Genomic DNA, 15,271 nt, shown 5'->3' on the forward strand with positions numbered 1-15,271 from the left:
CCAATATTTCCTTGAAATACAAACAGTTCTTTGATAGAAAAATATGAAAGAGGAATAATAATTTGATGACTGAACTTGAAATACATAAGAAAAGAATCACAGTGTTGAGTTAGCACTATGCTCAGCAGAGATTAAAAGGTAAAAGATGTTTCACAGCAAGAAAAATTCTGCTGTGTATCTGAAAGGTTACAAATGTGATTAACTGTGGCAGGTCTCATGTGTTCCACTCATTAATCTCACACCTGGTAATGCATTAGGGATGGCAGGAGTAAACATGATGAAAAAGTGCCATTTCATAATGCCATACAACATTAAGATGAGAAAATTAAACTGGGATTTGGAAAGTATGAAAAGGTATTATTACTATTAGTATTAGTGTTAACATTAATATTGTTCTTGCTGATACTGCTGTTGGTATTAATATTAATATTGTGATGATGATAATGACAATGATGATGATTAAAAAATGCTGCAGCTAGTTTTTAGATTCAAAATCATCAATATTTATGAATATTTAGGGTAAAGCCCTCAAATGTATTTCTAATGGCATCTTGCTGGTTACTGGTATCCATATGCACCCAACATATGTGCTCTGGAAAAAGATCACTTACTAGACATTAGGACATATGTCACCTTGGCAAGGAGGGCACTGCATACCAAACTCTTAAATACAATCTCTCTCATTTGTGTGCTAAACATGATTTAGGTGAAATGTTATAAAATAAAGCAGAAAAAAAAAAGTTAATTTACCACACCTTAAATAAGATTTTACCAAGTATGCACTTATAACTCTATATAATTTTAACAGAATTCTACATCACTTTGAGCTGAGTAGGAATTTGCTGACTCTATGTATGTTTCCAGAGTCCAAATAAACATAGTGATTCTTCACTGTCGAGGAGGTAAAGGGGCTATATTGATATCAAACACCACACATTCACACACTCACTACCCACCCCATCAGATAGCTTTTTTAAGCAATACTGCTACACCATCTGGAGTGTTTGAAATACACGGAGTGTTGCTGTAAAAGTTAAGACCTAATTACACAATAGAATTTTCTGAAAAGATACTTTATTTCACTGTTTTAAAAGGATTACCATTTTAGTTTTTATTCTTTCAGATTTACATCACTTCTTTGCTCTACACATTCTTCCTTTCTCCTAGGGCATGTTCTTCTCCTCCCTTTACCTTTTTAATCTCAGTTCATTACTTTAAGCAACTCCTCCACACTGCAGTGTCTTGTCTTTCTGGTCATTCGCCATCTTTCTCTCTCTTTAGTAATAAATGGTCACTACCAGTATACCATTAATATCATGAGCATTGCTCAAATATTTAAGAGAATAGTGTTATTAACACATCAATTTCTACTTGGATGAAAGACTGATGGAATATTTTATGATAAGAAAGAAAGCCTCTCTTATTTGCTAAGGAAATATTTCACTTGACCACTTGGTCTCCCACAGTTTTGAGCTGTTTCACTTAAAGCCATGGTTTGCCTTGGCTGCCACACCTAGAAGGTAGCTCACTTGCAGGTGGATTGTTGGTGGACCTACACCATCAGTGTTGGCATCCTGTCAAATGTGTCTGGCTTCATTATCTACAAAGACACAACAAACCACACACACAGATTTCAAGTATTACAAAACCTTTTGCAGTCATTCTGCTGGTCAAAGATAATCAGAAAATTGGGCCTTGGTGAGAGGGGGTGTGTGCTTGTCTTTTTCAGGTATATTCAAACTATTACCAAACAGTTTGCAAAAAATGCATCTAACTTTCCATTTGAGATTCCTTCTTTCTTCACATAGACTGGTCTCATCTGTTGGGTAGAAAAAGTAATGGAATTGCATTAACAGTCGGTAGCCTTAATAAATGCATTGATCATTCCTATTTTCTCCAATTTTGACCTACTGTTATCTCATCTCCTATACCTTAGGAATGTTTGAAGTGTCTAGGGATGACACGGCCTAAAGAAGAAGACAAGGTTATGATTTAGCAATAGAAATGAGCCAATTTCCACACCAATAGGCAGATCACCACTAGGTATGTAAAAAAAAAAAAGTAGGGAGTGCATGCAACAAAAGAGAACAGTGAGATAATTGCAGTTAAAACCAGAAGTACACAGGCACAGCATCACAGTTGTCAATTGCTTACATGTACTATGGCATGACTGAGTTTTAACAGGAAGGCTATCACAGAACTTCACAAGATAATGGAAAGTAGCATAAAAAATTAGATGTTCTGTCATTCCCACAGTTGCCACTTTCACTTTGCAACTTTTATGCCAAAACTGCACAGAAGAGTTGTTAAAGTACATGATTTCTTGGACTAGGTTACATCCCACACATCCAAGATTTTGCTTTATTTGGGAACTTGTCACTTCAGAAAAAGACTAGAATCCTATAATTCAGGAAGTCTGTTGGAATATCAACAAACTGTGTGAGGAGTGGGGAGAGCTCCTCTGTATAAAGTCTGAAGAATTCTCTAGTGCTAATAAATTTTTCTTTGCAGAAAAATAACTCAGTGTGAACAGGCAGATACCAGTTTTCCACATTTTGATTCTTAGTCTGGACAGAAACACAGAGCTGGAACAAGCTCAGAACTGATACCTTTGGTCTGATCATGTCTAATTAGCACTGATAGTACAACATTGTATTACATTGTCAATGGCTGATGTAGCCTCCATCTCCTGCACAACAAGCAGATAACTAAAACACTTACCCAGAAAGTCAGAACTTTGTTGTTCTGGGAGTTGAAGCACCTCAAAGCTATAACCAGTCCTTGTAACAAAACAGTTGGAGGTGAAATTAACTCAGTGTAGAGATGATGGACTTCTTTGAAGTGTAAATTAGCTGGAAAATATATGCTGGAATACAGGTGTTCCTCTTCCTAATGCCCTAAAAGCACAAAACATCATTCCCAAGAAATTTGCTCACTGAATCATTTTGAAGCTCTTTGTAGTGGGGGAAAAATAAATCTGTGTTCTGCTGCCTTTTTATAATTGCAAAGAAAACTAGTATCCAATGCTAAGGAAATAATTAGTATGTCCTCTGAAAAATTAAAGCTGAAATGTTCAGTGGAAAGTATAGCATTTTCCTATCAGTGGTAAACCTAGCCCACTCTGTCTCTGTTTCTCTTCTTGACCCAGTTCCAGCCCTTTTTCTGTCCTTTCACCTTTAGGAAAAATGACAACTGAACTCCAAAGTATGGCTTCTGTCAACAGTGTAGATATCTAAAAGTTGGACAGCAGACCAGTGTGCATAACAGAAACAGCCTCAAGGCATTCAAGGGTGACAGAGAGGCCATGTGCCTGTGTTCCCTTAGCTCAGCCTCTCTGACCATCTTTAAAAGCTCAGCTGCTGTTGATCTTTCAGCATCAGAACAGCAATAATCATTCCTGGCCAAAGTAGCCTGATGATAGTTTCATTTGGCGGGTTGCATGCAATTACATATAGATAACTTTTCATCAAGATCATCATCTTGCTGTGTCTACTGCCCCTGTGCTGTACTCCGCTCTTGCTTCCTCCCACCAACTCCCAGATCCAAACAGGAACAAAAGTTTTGGCTCCCTCCCCAGGGAGGAGCAATTGTTTACTCCTTGAGATTAATAAGAAATACATAGATGTACACTTTGAAAAAATAAAGAGCAAAGTTGAATTCTGGAATTCTCAGCGGGTGTGAAGTCAAAGTCACACAAACAACTTTTGCATATGGAGTGTGGAACACTCCACAGAGCTCCTAGATGCATTATCATGCATGCAAAGACTTTCATAGTCAAATCCTTCTGAGCCCCACTGCACATGCATATCACGACTGTGAATGTGCAAGCAGGGTACAAATGCTTGTAATGTTCATGTTCCCAGAGTACTTAGGGAATTTTAATGAATACATGTATAATTCATTTAAAAGGAGATAACTGGCATGTGGCATACTAGGAACTGTGACCTGTTCCATTGATGTTAATGATAACAACCCCAGCCAACTGCAGTGATGAACCTCCTTGAACCTTACAGTAGCTCATATATTTTCCTCTTGCTATAAATGTTTTATTTTACCTGATACAGTAATGAAATTGTCAAGATAATGAACAGAGTAATCATTTCACACAAATGGCTAACTTTAATTAAAAATCACAGTGTTGACTGCTAAAATATGGGGGTAACAGACCATTGATCAGATTGCAGATCACTGGTAATTGAGATGTGGCTATAGAGGCAAAGACCTGTGAACTCCACCTTACCGAAGGACATAATGTGTGCTGTCAGTAAGCAGCACTCTCAACACATCATTAGCCCATATATGTGTAATTCTTTACTCAGCTGTTAAATCTGCAAGGACAACTATTACCTGTTATACCACCTCCAAAGTAACAGTTTGAATTAATGATGCAACTGCCAAGGTAAGGGATGTCAGTGTCCTGAGAATGTAGTTTCCAAGAGCAATGGAAGACTACTTGTTCTGGAAGGTATTACTGAGGAGTAGAAACTCTCCTATCCTATGGCATACCATTCCACAGCTACCTAAGCAAGTAGTACTCACAGAGGGAAACTGAAGTTGGCTTTTCTAAAGAATGTACTGATTCTAAAGAATGTACTGTTCTGAATGTAGTGATCAGTTTCATGTCTTGCTTTTTTCTATTATAATTTTCATCATAGTCACAAGTTTATAAACTCATCACATATCATCATAACAAAGCTGGATAATACTTTCTGCAAGTTCAGGGGTTTTCAATTAGAATAACCAGTGATTCTCATTCTCTACTTCTGTTTTGAAAGAGTATAGAAAAAAGAAATTGTGGAAAGCTGGCTTCCAGAGAAAGGACACACCGATGTAGATAGATTGCTACTTAACAAGCCACTTCTAAACAATAGCCATATTCAGCCAACTATTAATTAGAGACCTGCGTCCAATCAGCGATCTAGGTCACCATGACTTTCCTTCAACATGGAGATCGTAGGAGCCGTCAAGAGTGCGTTAATTGGTAACAAATATGCAGAAATCAGGCACTATAGGTAAACATAGATACATGTTAAGGCAAGAAGCCAAACTTAGGGCATGGAAGTATATAACCAGTAGTATTGTATGATTACAGAATATGCATGAGTTAGTTAACTACACTATAAAACTGTATGCTGTAAATCAATAAACCGAAGCTTGTGGTAAATTCATATTGGATTGTCAAGCCTCCGTTTCTCAGCAAGAAATAATCAAATTTGGCTTACAAATCAAAATGATGAAGGTGATGCTGAAAGATCTGACAGGGTCCAGAAAAATTTTCAGCTGTGGATATATGTCTGGTCATTGTGGACACGATATGAAATGCCAAGGTCTTATGAGACTCAACTCACCCGTGATGCTGTCTTCTAAAAATTCTCTTCTTTTGTTTACTACTGGCAAAGAAATCATGTAGTTTCCTCCCAAGGGTCTTTGTTACTTTTTTGCTTGATTATTGCACTAATTTGTTTGTAATATTACCTTTGAAAGTCACACAGCTTTCACAGCAAGACACACTCAGTGTATCTGAGCTCTCTTCTTTGTACCAGTTGCCAGTTTCCTGCTAGACAAAAATCAGTGTTGGAAATTTCCATGTATTATGTTGTAGCAAAATTTATCTTGAGGATAGATGTCCTTAAGATTTCTTAAGGATATGTTTAATAGGTTAACAAGGTGTTCAGCTGCAAGAATATTCTGTTTATAAGGCAATGGACAAGAATTTTTGGGATATGAACATATCCTTGACAACTGCAATGACACAAATTCACTTAGCTGCCCTCACATTGTAACAATATTCAGTCATTGTCAGTGAAGATGTGAACAAATGCCTAAGATAGAAGATTCCATATCTATTACTTACTAGAAATCTTCTGGTTGCTTTTTTTTTTTTGATCGGGGGTTTTCTTTTAATGAAATAATAAAAGTAATTTTAGTTAAACAAATAAAGGCTTGAACGTATTTCAGGGAGGTAAATACATAAATACTGAATCAAGACATGCACAATTTCAGAAGGACTATCTCTGACAGAAAATTAACATTTCCATACCGTTGAATTTAAATAAACTGGACTATGAGAGTTAAATTTCAACTCACATCATGCTTAGGCTATATGATATGCAAAATACAGTAGAAGCACAGTATGAGACCAAAAAGCTAGAAAGATACTGCCTTTTGATATCTCTAATAATAGACTTTATGATAGTTTCAATCTGCTCAAGTCTATACAGTAATTATAAGGGATGCCTTAAGATGCTTCCAATACTGTATATATGACTATCAGTAATAAAAGTTATTACATATATAGCCATTTATATCCTCCACAAGCAAATATTTGCAGGTTGGGTTAGTTTTTTTTTTAAATACCTCACTCCTTGAAATGAACAATAATATTAATATTATGTGCAATAATATGATATTTATTCATATGTTGAATTTTATGAGTACTACATAAATGTTATTAATTCAACTTTAAAAATTCAGATCCTAGAGAAACTCATAAAAGCAAATCAATTCACTTTAAGTGGTAAAACTGAAATTTCCTTTAAGAAGAAAACTGGATAGGAGCAAAGACAAAATTCTAAATTATGCCTACAAGAGAATTTCAGAGGTGTCTGTAACATATTGACATGCACACATATACACTTTCTCCTTTGAGCAGTGTGACCAAGTAAGCTTCCTTCTTCCAAGTACATTAACATCATCGTAAATTTTGTTAACACAAATTTTTCTGTCTCACTCTGTATGAGAATGCCAGTTTATCTCTTCTGAGCCTAAATGTATATAGTTTGAAGGGGAAAACTTATTCTCAGAAGAAATAAATGTTAATTTTTCTAATGTTTGCACATGGTATTATTAGAATGGTGATTTGAGAGCATTTCTTTATTATATCCCATTAAATATATGGGGGTTTTTATATTTATATTCCCTTATACAATAATGAATCAGAGTCAGTTAATAAAATACTGCTTTTTGTATAAAACTCATTCATGACATAAAATTTCCCCATAATTTCCAGTTAGAATCTGCCCATTAGCTTCTTTACTCTTCCGGGATATTCTCAGATCACAAATATGTCTATTATATTTTTTCTTCTAAAGTGACTATTCTCTTCCTTTAGTATAGTGCAACTGTAGCTATTTTTGAATATGGGGAAAACCAAATATGTCAGTATTTATTAAGTGTTCAAGAACAATTTGGGTCTAAAACTGATCTGTCAGCCCTCATATGATGCAAAGAAAGAAAATGAAACATAAAGTTCAGGTTAATATCAGCCATCTGTGTTTTACAAGGCCACTAATTAAATCAGAGGAATTGTTTATATTCTGGTCTTGTTCTTGACAACACAGATGTTCTTCCATGCTTTTTTACACTCTTCATGTCACATTTTTAAGTTACACTAGCCTGCCAATAAAGATTATATGATTTTCAGTTCTCATGGATCTTCATTTACCAAACAATCAAACTGCATAATCTTCATTGACTTCTGCTCTGTTTCCATCTCACAGTAAGCCAATGTCACTTGTTCAACACTGTTAGTTTCCAAGCACTATAAAGTCTAACAGGCTGTCAAAATCACCCTGTCATTGTATTGGGAAAGAGATTGCAAGTAAGCGTGGGAAGGGGGTAGTTTTAAATTATTTCTGTCAACTGATTTTAACAAGAGAAAATCATATATTTGGAGTCTGTCCCAGCTGAAGCTCCAGTGGTTTTCCCGTGTTAGCAGAGCCACTGTATCCATTTCTAGTGGATTTTCATGCACAAATCCTGGAGCTGTCTGGAACATGAAGGTGGCTCTTTTGGTTGAGAAGTTACATACTCATTTAATGAAAAAGACCTAATGACTAAGGTTGTGATTCCAAAATCTGCAGTCCCTATGATAGGGAGTGAACTGTATGTGGTCTGGGGTTTCAGTGGGAACACTAAATTGGGAATATCATTCCTAAACCAGGACACTGCTCCACTGTGGACATTTGTGCAATAAAGGGGCACAGCCTGACTCATCATGGTATTCAGCACAGGCTGCAGGGGAATCTCTGCCCCAGAGCCTGGAGCATCTCCTCTCCTGTCCTTCTTCACTGACCTGGGTGTCTGCAGGGCTGATTCTCTCATACTCTCACTCCTCTCTTGTCAGGCTACAATTATTTCTCCATGACCATTTTCTCTTTCCTTCTTAATTATGTCATCCCAGAGACACTACCACCACCCCTGATAGGCTTGACCCTGGCCAGCACCAAGTCCACCTTGGAGCCAGCTGGCATGGGACAAAGGGAGGCTTCCGGCAGCATCTCAGAGAAACCACCCCTGCAGCCCCTGCTACCAAACTTTGTCAAAAAAACCAAATGCAATTTTACTTTTCTTTTTCCATCTAGTGCTACTTAATTTTACTTATTATTAAAGAGAGTAATAATTTTCCTAAATAAGTTTTGAGTTCACCACCTGTGCATGGCACATAATGGAAAGACTATACCAAAAATTTTAAACAACTAAAAAAATATCTTCTTTGCTCATATTTCAAAGTAATTTAACATATCATACACTATAAAAAAGGCAATATCTTTTGACATTTATAAAATAACCATATTATACTTTAATACATATGCAACTTGTTTGTTACAACCTATTAAAAATATGCATTAAAAATATGTTAGTAACTTGGAAGAAATCGAGATTGCTTTTTCAATATGTGCAACACACTGCTACTGTTAATGTAGCATCTGAATAAAATCTAGTCACGTTTTTTGTGTTAAGTGCAACCTTTGGTCACTTACACTGCTGGGAAATGCAAGATGGTGCTTATTTTATTGACTGTTCAACAGAGTTCAGTTCATCATATTTTACCTGACACAATTTTCCTCTGATCTTGTAAGAAGAAACGAAAGGCACATTCAGGTAACTGACTCAGTATTTCTGGTTTTGTTTTGCTTCGGGAATTTATAAATATGGAAACACAGGATAAGGTAGTTTTTGAAAGTCTAATGCCATTACACAAATGCAATTTTTTCATCAATTGCACTGAACACTAGGCAACATCTAAAACAGTCCCTAGGACCATTCAATTAACTTTGTTGACTATTCTATCAGCAAACACAGGAATAACTTTCTGAGACTGACAGAATCTGCTAACATTCTTGAAGTACATTGAAGCCACCTCACCATAAAAAAAGGCAAATTTTCAACCAGATTTTAATCTCATAATTTGGAAAACAAAAAAACCCAAAGAAATAAATAAACAAAAAGCAGAACACAAAACAAAACAAACAAAAACCCCAAACCAAACAAAAAAAAAAAAAGCACCAAAGACAAGACCATAGTTTCTTTTTAAATCTCACCACCAGAAAATGCCAACTGATCAACCTACATCTGTGTTTCTGCCAGATCCCGTCACTGAAGGAGATCCATGCTACTCATTCTGTCCTGGACCTCCTGATGAGACAGACTGACCCCTTGGATCTCTGGAAATGTTTCCCTCATTCAATAGTTTTGAAATTATTTATCACAAGAAATAAAGCCACTTAAAATTAATGATGGGAATTTTTTTTATTAGGAGGGAATGTTTGGATCTCCTACAAGTTCATCTGCTTTGGGTCATATATATAACCACAGAAAGCAATTAAAAGATTAAAATTTTCTCCAGCTAATGATCTGATCTACCACATATGAAGCTATTCTTTATCTGCAGTCTAGATTCATTTCATTATAGCTGTTCTATTGTAGAAAGACTAAAAGATTGAAAAAGGAGATGTGTTCCTTTTGTGTATTAGTGTAATTAATATTGGTAATCTTCATGCATTTCTAGATTCTCTTTGTTCTATAATGTGAAATTATGATAATTTTTTCAAAGATTTGTGCTTTGTGATGTGTTTATTATAGATTTTTTAGTTGATTGTAAAAAAAAATCTTATTTGGAAACTGGGGGTTCCATCTGAAATCAAAATATCATGCACAGGGGCTCTTTATAGTAGTACAAGTGATATGGCATGAGAACCAATTTGAGATGCCTGAGGAGGTGTGTTCAATAAATGTCAGGTATTTATTATGTATGTATATTCAGACATATTAGGAATTTTAACATAAATGTAATTTTGGCCTTCAAGAACTGTTCAAGGCTTTGACAAGTAGTCCATGTCATTACAAAAGGAAGAAATGAGTTCTCAGGCTCACGCTTGCCTTTTCTATTAGTCTAAATATTTTGCAGTTTTACTGTATCTTCTGTATTATGCATGTGCAACGTGTGACCTTGCTGCAAGCAACATCTATATGCTGTTTGCAAACCCACACCACTTGAAAACATAATTGTTCTCTGAATTTACATGTATATCTACATTTATATAGCCATAAGTAGAAGAACATTACTAACTCTTCATTTGGATACAGAACAGCTGTATATCACTATATATCATGAGATATATCAATGCTAGTGTGTTTATCTAGTACATGCAGACAACTGACTTTAAATATAGCACAAAGTTTGATAGGACTAGTCATCTAACGTGATCATTGACTATGAATATATAAAACAGCCTCTACTTGAATAACCTCTTCAAAAACTTCACGGGCAAATTATGAGAGACTGAAAAAAAGAATACAGTCAAAAGAATGAATCACTTTAATTTTTCATTTTCCCTGTTAACAATGAATTCTCAGTTTTGTTGGCACTGCAATAGAAAGATTTAAACTTCTATCACTATTAACTGGGTTTTTCAGTGCCACCCTTTTAGATTACTTTTTTGGCACTCTGTGTTTGCTCTGAAGATAACAGGTACCAACTATATTTGACCCAAAATAGCTGTCTGTCACATCCCTTGGAAGATACCTATCATATTCAAGCAAATGCTTTCCCACACAATGAGAATTAATATTTCTAAACCTATAAGCACCTAAGTATGTGTTTTGAATAACTGAAAGCTATGAATGTAGTAAGAATGGGTAATATTTTACATACAGGAGCAAATAGAAATATTTTTGTCTTGAATTCCACCCAAAAGAGAGTGTATACAATTTACACAATCAATGAAACAAAAGCCTAAACACTTCAAGACTAATACTCATAAAGAATTATACACATCTGCTAGCATAAGAGGTAAACTTACTTTAAAAGATGTAGTAGTGGCTCTTGCTCAGATGAGCTTGGAAGCAAATGACACCAAGGAAGGGCCCTGGGTGTGAGGAGACCTTTTGAGTAGGGTGACAAAGCAGTGCACACCCAGGACACCTTGCGGCTGGCATCCTCAATACGCAGCGGACAATGAATACATTGGTTGTGTACATCTCCCTTCCCCTATCCCATATTGAGTTAACGGCTAGAAAGTTCTTCTTTGTTCCCTCTAGCTGAGTTTCCCCATTGCGTTTCAAATTTTTGTACCTTCCCTCCTCGCGTCCCCATTCCCTGGCGTCCCTGTCAATCCTGTACTCCTCGTGCCCCTATTGGTCCTCCTGTGTAAACCCCTCCCATCCTGCAGCCCTTCTTAACCCCTTGCACGGTCACTTTTGGGGCTCCTGCGTCCTGAATCCAGCCCGTTTTCAGCCCCCACGTTCCTCCCCGATCACCTGCCTTCTTCGCCCCACCACTCCTCCCAATACACCCTGGACTCCGATCACGAGAAACTGCATTTCTTTCATCATCACCTTGTCTCCTGCTGGGCTCCATCCCCCAAGGAACTCCACACTTTTACCCACAATCTTCACTGCTGCGCCCGGCTGGCATGTGGGGGTCTCTGCGGCTTGTCTGCTTCTGGGTGGCTTCGGGGCTTGCCGTCTGAGGCAGAGTGGAAGCCACAAAATGACTTTATGAAAACACCATAAATTATTAAATACGCTTGCAAATTGTTTCAATATTCCTTATTATGGCTATCTATGTTTTGTTTTTTCAGAATTAAGGATCAAGAACAGTTTCGGTTGCAAAGCTGGAAGCTCTATACTGGAAATTAGCAGTTAAGGTAACACCATCCATTTGACCAAAATAGGTTCTCCCAGGGCATCCCAGGCAAGCTCACATGCAACAGAAAACTGAGAAAATCAATATTAGAAAAAGGTTTTGAAGATTTTAGGGTATAGACATGTCCTAGGCTGTAATAGAGATGTATTTAAGTATTCTATTACCACCAGCTGTGGGCCATTAGCTGTTATCTCCTGCTATGACTCACCCCTGATAACAGACAGTGAGCCATCAAGAACCAACTGCGTGACTCATGGACTTATGTCATCCTATTGTGAGATGCTCCACCCAGGAGGGAGGAGCCAAGCGTTCCCACCTGGATATAACCTGGCCTTGGAACTGCACAGGTCAGCCCTGTTTATGGGGTTTCCAGAGGACAAGAGCTACCACTGGACCTTCAGGAGGCAACCAGACCTTCTACAGGATCACTACTTCAACTGAACTACTTCAGTTGGACTGCTACCACCACCCTAACAGGGTGTCAGGTTGTATCTGACTTTGTCAGTGCTTTTTTGTTGTATTATTTCACTTATTTTTAATTTTAATCTTGACTTGTGAGCTACTGTGACTACTTGACTCCATAAGCTACTGTGATGCACTGTAGAAATCTCTAGCTAATATATACTTTGGACATATGTCTGGCTGAGAATCCTCCAATGAATAGCTAACTGCTGACAAAATACCTCAAAATCTACAGCTCCATTAAATCAATTTATTGTTATGTGTTTTTCTGCTGAAAGCATCCAATTTTATGTGCTATCTTTGGCAAAAATTGAGTGTTTCCAAAGAAAGCAACCATTGCAAAGTAAAGCAAAAATAATTTGTTTTAATCTTCATTTTGTGACAGAAAAAGAAGAGGAAGAATATAGCATAAAGGTGGCAAAAAGGATTTTAATTTTTTTTCTGACATCCCTAGTAACTGTGTTCTTAAGGATGTTTGTCCAACCATTTTAACAGGCCATGTCCTCAAAAGCAGAATATGGCAAAAAGCTAAGGGAAAGTTGACTCAACATAGCCTTGCAAACAAGTAGAAATGGAACTTTTTAAGGCAGTTGAAATTTTTTGAGTAACTAAAAATTACCAGCTACCCATTGGTCCTGGCTATTTCTAATGAATGAAGGAAAAACAATTTTGCAAAAGCATATTACCAACACTGATTAGTAAATTTTCATCCCTAAGGCTTATTAAATTTTGTTTGGCTTATTAAATGAGTAATGTGCAGCTATAGTACGACTATGGAAGAAAAAAACAATTCATAGTAGAAGCTTTCCCTGTGCATATGAAGTCAGAATGTTCTTGTCATTATCACTCCTCTATTAAAGGGCCTTTTTCAGAGACTTTGAGATTGCAATTGCCATTGCTAGACACAGAACAGCCAACTAAATAGAGTTTGAAGGTCATCATTGGGTTAGGAAAAGGTTATATTAATCATTAAAATTCAGCTGTAATTTTAATTGCATACCACACAAGCAGCAAACAATGTACATGGATGGGCTGTTACAGAGATTCTAGAAGAGAAAATTGCTAATTCTTGTAAAATCCAGTTGCTTGAAAGATAGATTAGACAGGGGAAAGTGGCTCAAAAAAAACTCATTCAATATATTAGAAGTCTTCAGATTTTGTAGTGATTTCTTTGGAATAAGGAGAAAGAATAAAACAGGCCAAAGAAGCTGTAAATATTTTAGGTGTAGAAGCTGCTATGGCCAGATAACACAAAAAAATCCTCACTAAAGGATTACATATCACAACACAATTTCAAAAGATTACTATGGTGTCTATGAGAAGGAAAGATAAATTGCATTAAAATCATAAGATAGCATTTTCAAGAGTGCTTCGGGGAATATTCAGAATGGCTGACTTGTCTTGGAGACTTTAATTTCCCTAAACTCCATCTGTAGGCAGTATGTGAAAGTGATCTCTCCAGAAGGAAATTCAGACTGGCTAAGTAGGCTCTTGCATTGAAACACATCTATTTGAGAGTCTGGAGCAACACAGAAACAACAATAGTTATATAGACTTTTTTCAGCCAATCACTCTTTTCCACAAAAACATTCCTTTATTTAATGATAAGGAAACATTTTTCTGAGCTGATCTCTTTTCTAGTCTATTTTTGATTTGATTAAAAAAAATAATAATCTCTTTTAGGTTATATGGAGGGAAAGCTCTTTCTTTTCAGGGGTCAAAGAGAAAGTGAAGTATTAACATAACTTTTCATTGTTAAATTGATATTACATATTAGAGAGAAGAGCATACCAACACTTCCATGTTTTGGTTCCTGGCTAAGTACCACAGTGTGGATAAAGGCTGGGTGGGATTTTTGCCTCTATTCTATGAGAAGCATCCAAAAGTTTATAAAATATCAGCTGAGGAGAATGAAAAATGAATTTGTATTTCTTTATGATTACACTGTTTTCCTTCTTTGATACTTTCTGGTACACTAGCAACTGTGGTGGAATTTGAATAATAAGAAATTTTCATTATCAGTTTTAATTGGTAAAGTTAACATGTCAACACATTATAAATTCACAATCATATGATTTGTATATGTTGGTACAAAAGTAATAGTTAGAAGATAGTTTTATCTGAATAAATAAAGAGAATGACAGTAGTATCTTCCTCCCCAAAATGGGGAGGTAGTAAAAGTGGATTTGAGAGATATAGAGTATTTCAATATTGATGGGACTCCAATTGATCTGAAAGATCTCAAAAATTTACTCTGCCCATCCTATTTTCAGTGTTCATACTCTTACTTTGATAGATGTGTATGTATTATATGGATATGTTCATCAAGCACAAAAAAACCATAAAATGGATATTCCAAATATTTAGCATTATATCTATGACAAAATAGATAAAAAATAGTGGTAAAATGCTTCAAACTGTTGGTTGGTGAATTACACTTTCCTTATTTGTTCCAATAGTATTTACTAACTCTAGATCCTTCTGACATATATCCATGGTAATCAGTAAATATTAGAATCAAAATTATGATATACATCAGAATGGTACCACAATAAAATTGGAATATTCCATAACTTGCTGCAGTTTTTATTAACCCAGGAGGCTGGGGTCTATAGGATGTATTAAATCTGAATCAAACACAAGACTTTATGCTAAAGTACTTCTAACACAGAATTTTGATGTGGTTTCCATGGAACACCTAAGGGTTAAACATATCAATCTTCTTATAGAAGTCATTATCCACAGAAAACTGAACGGTAGTCTGGTTGCACACAATGTCAATTTAGAAGTCATTTGCTTCCAGTAGAATCACTCATTACATGAGGGTAAAGGCAGAGCTGTTAGTATCTCCTTATTAGGTCAAATATTCTGTACAAAGAA

This window comes from Lichenostomus cassidix, chromosome 1Aa, assembly GCF_008360975.1.
Source record: "Lichenostomus cassidix isolate B80296 chromosome 1Aa, HeHo_3.0, whole genome shotgun sequence".
Lineage (NCBI taxonomy): Eukaryota > Metazoa > Chordata > Aves > Passeriformes > Meliphagidae > Lichenostomus > Lichenostomus cassidix.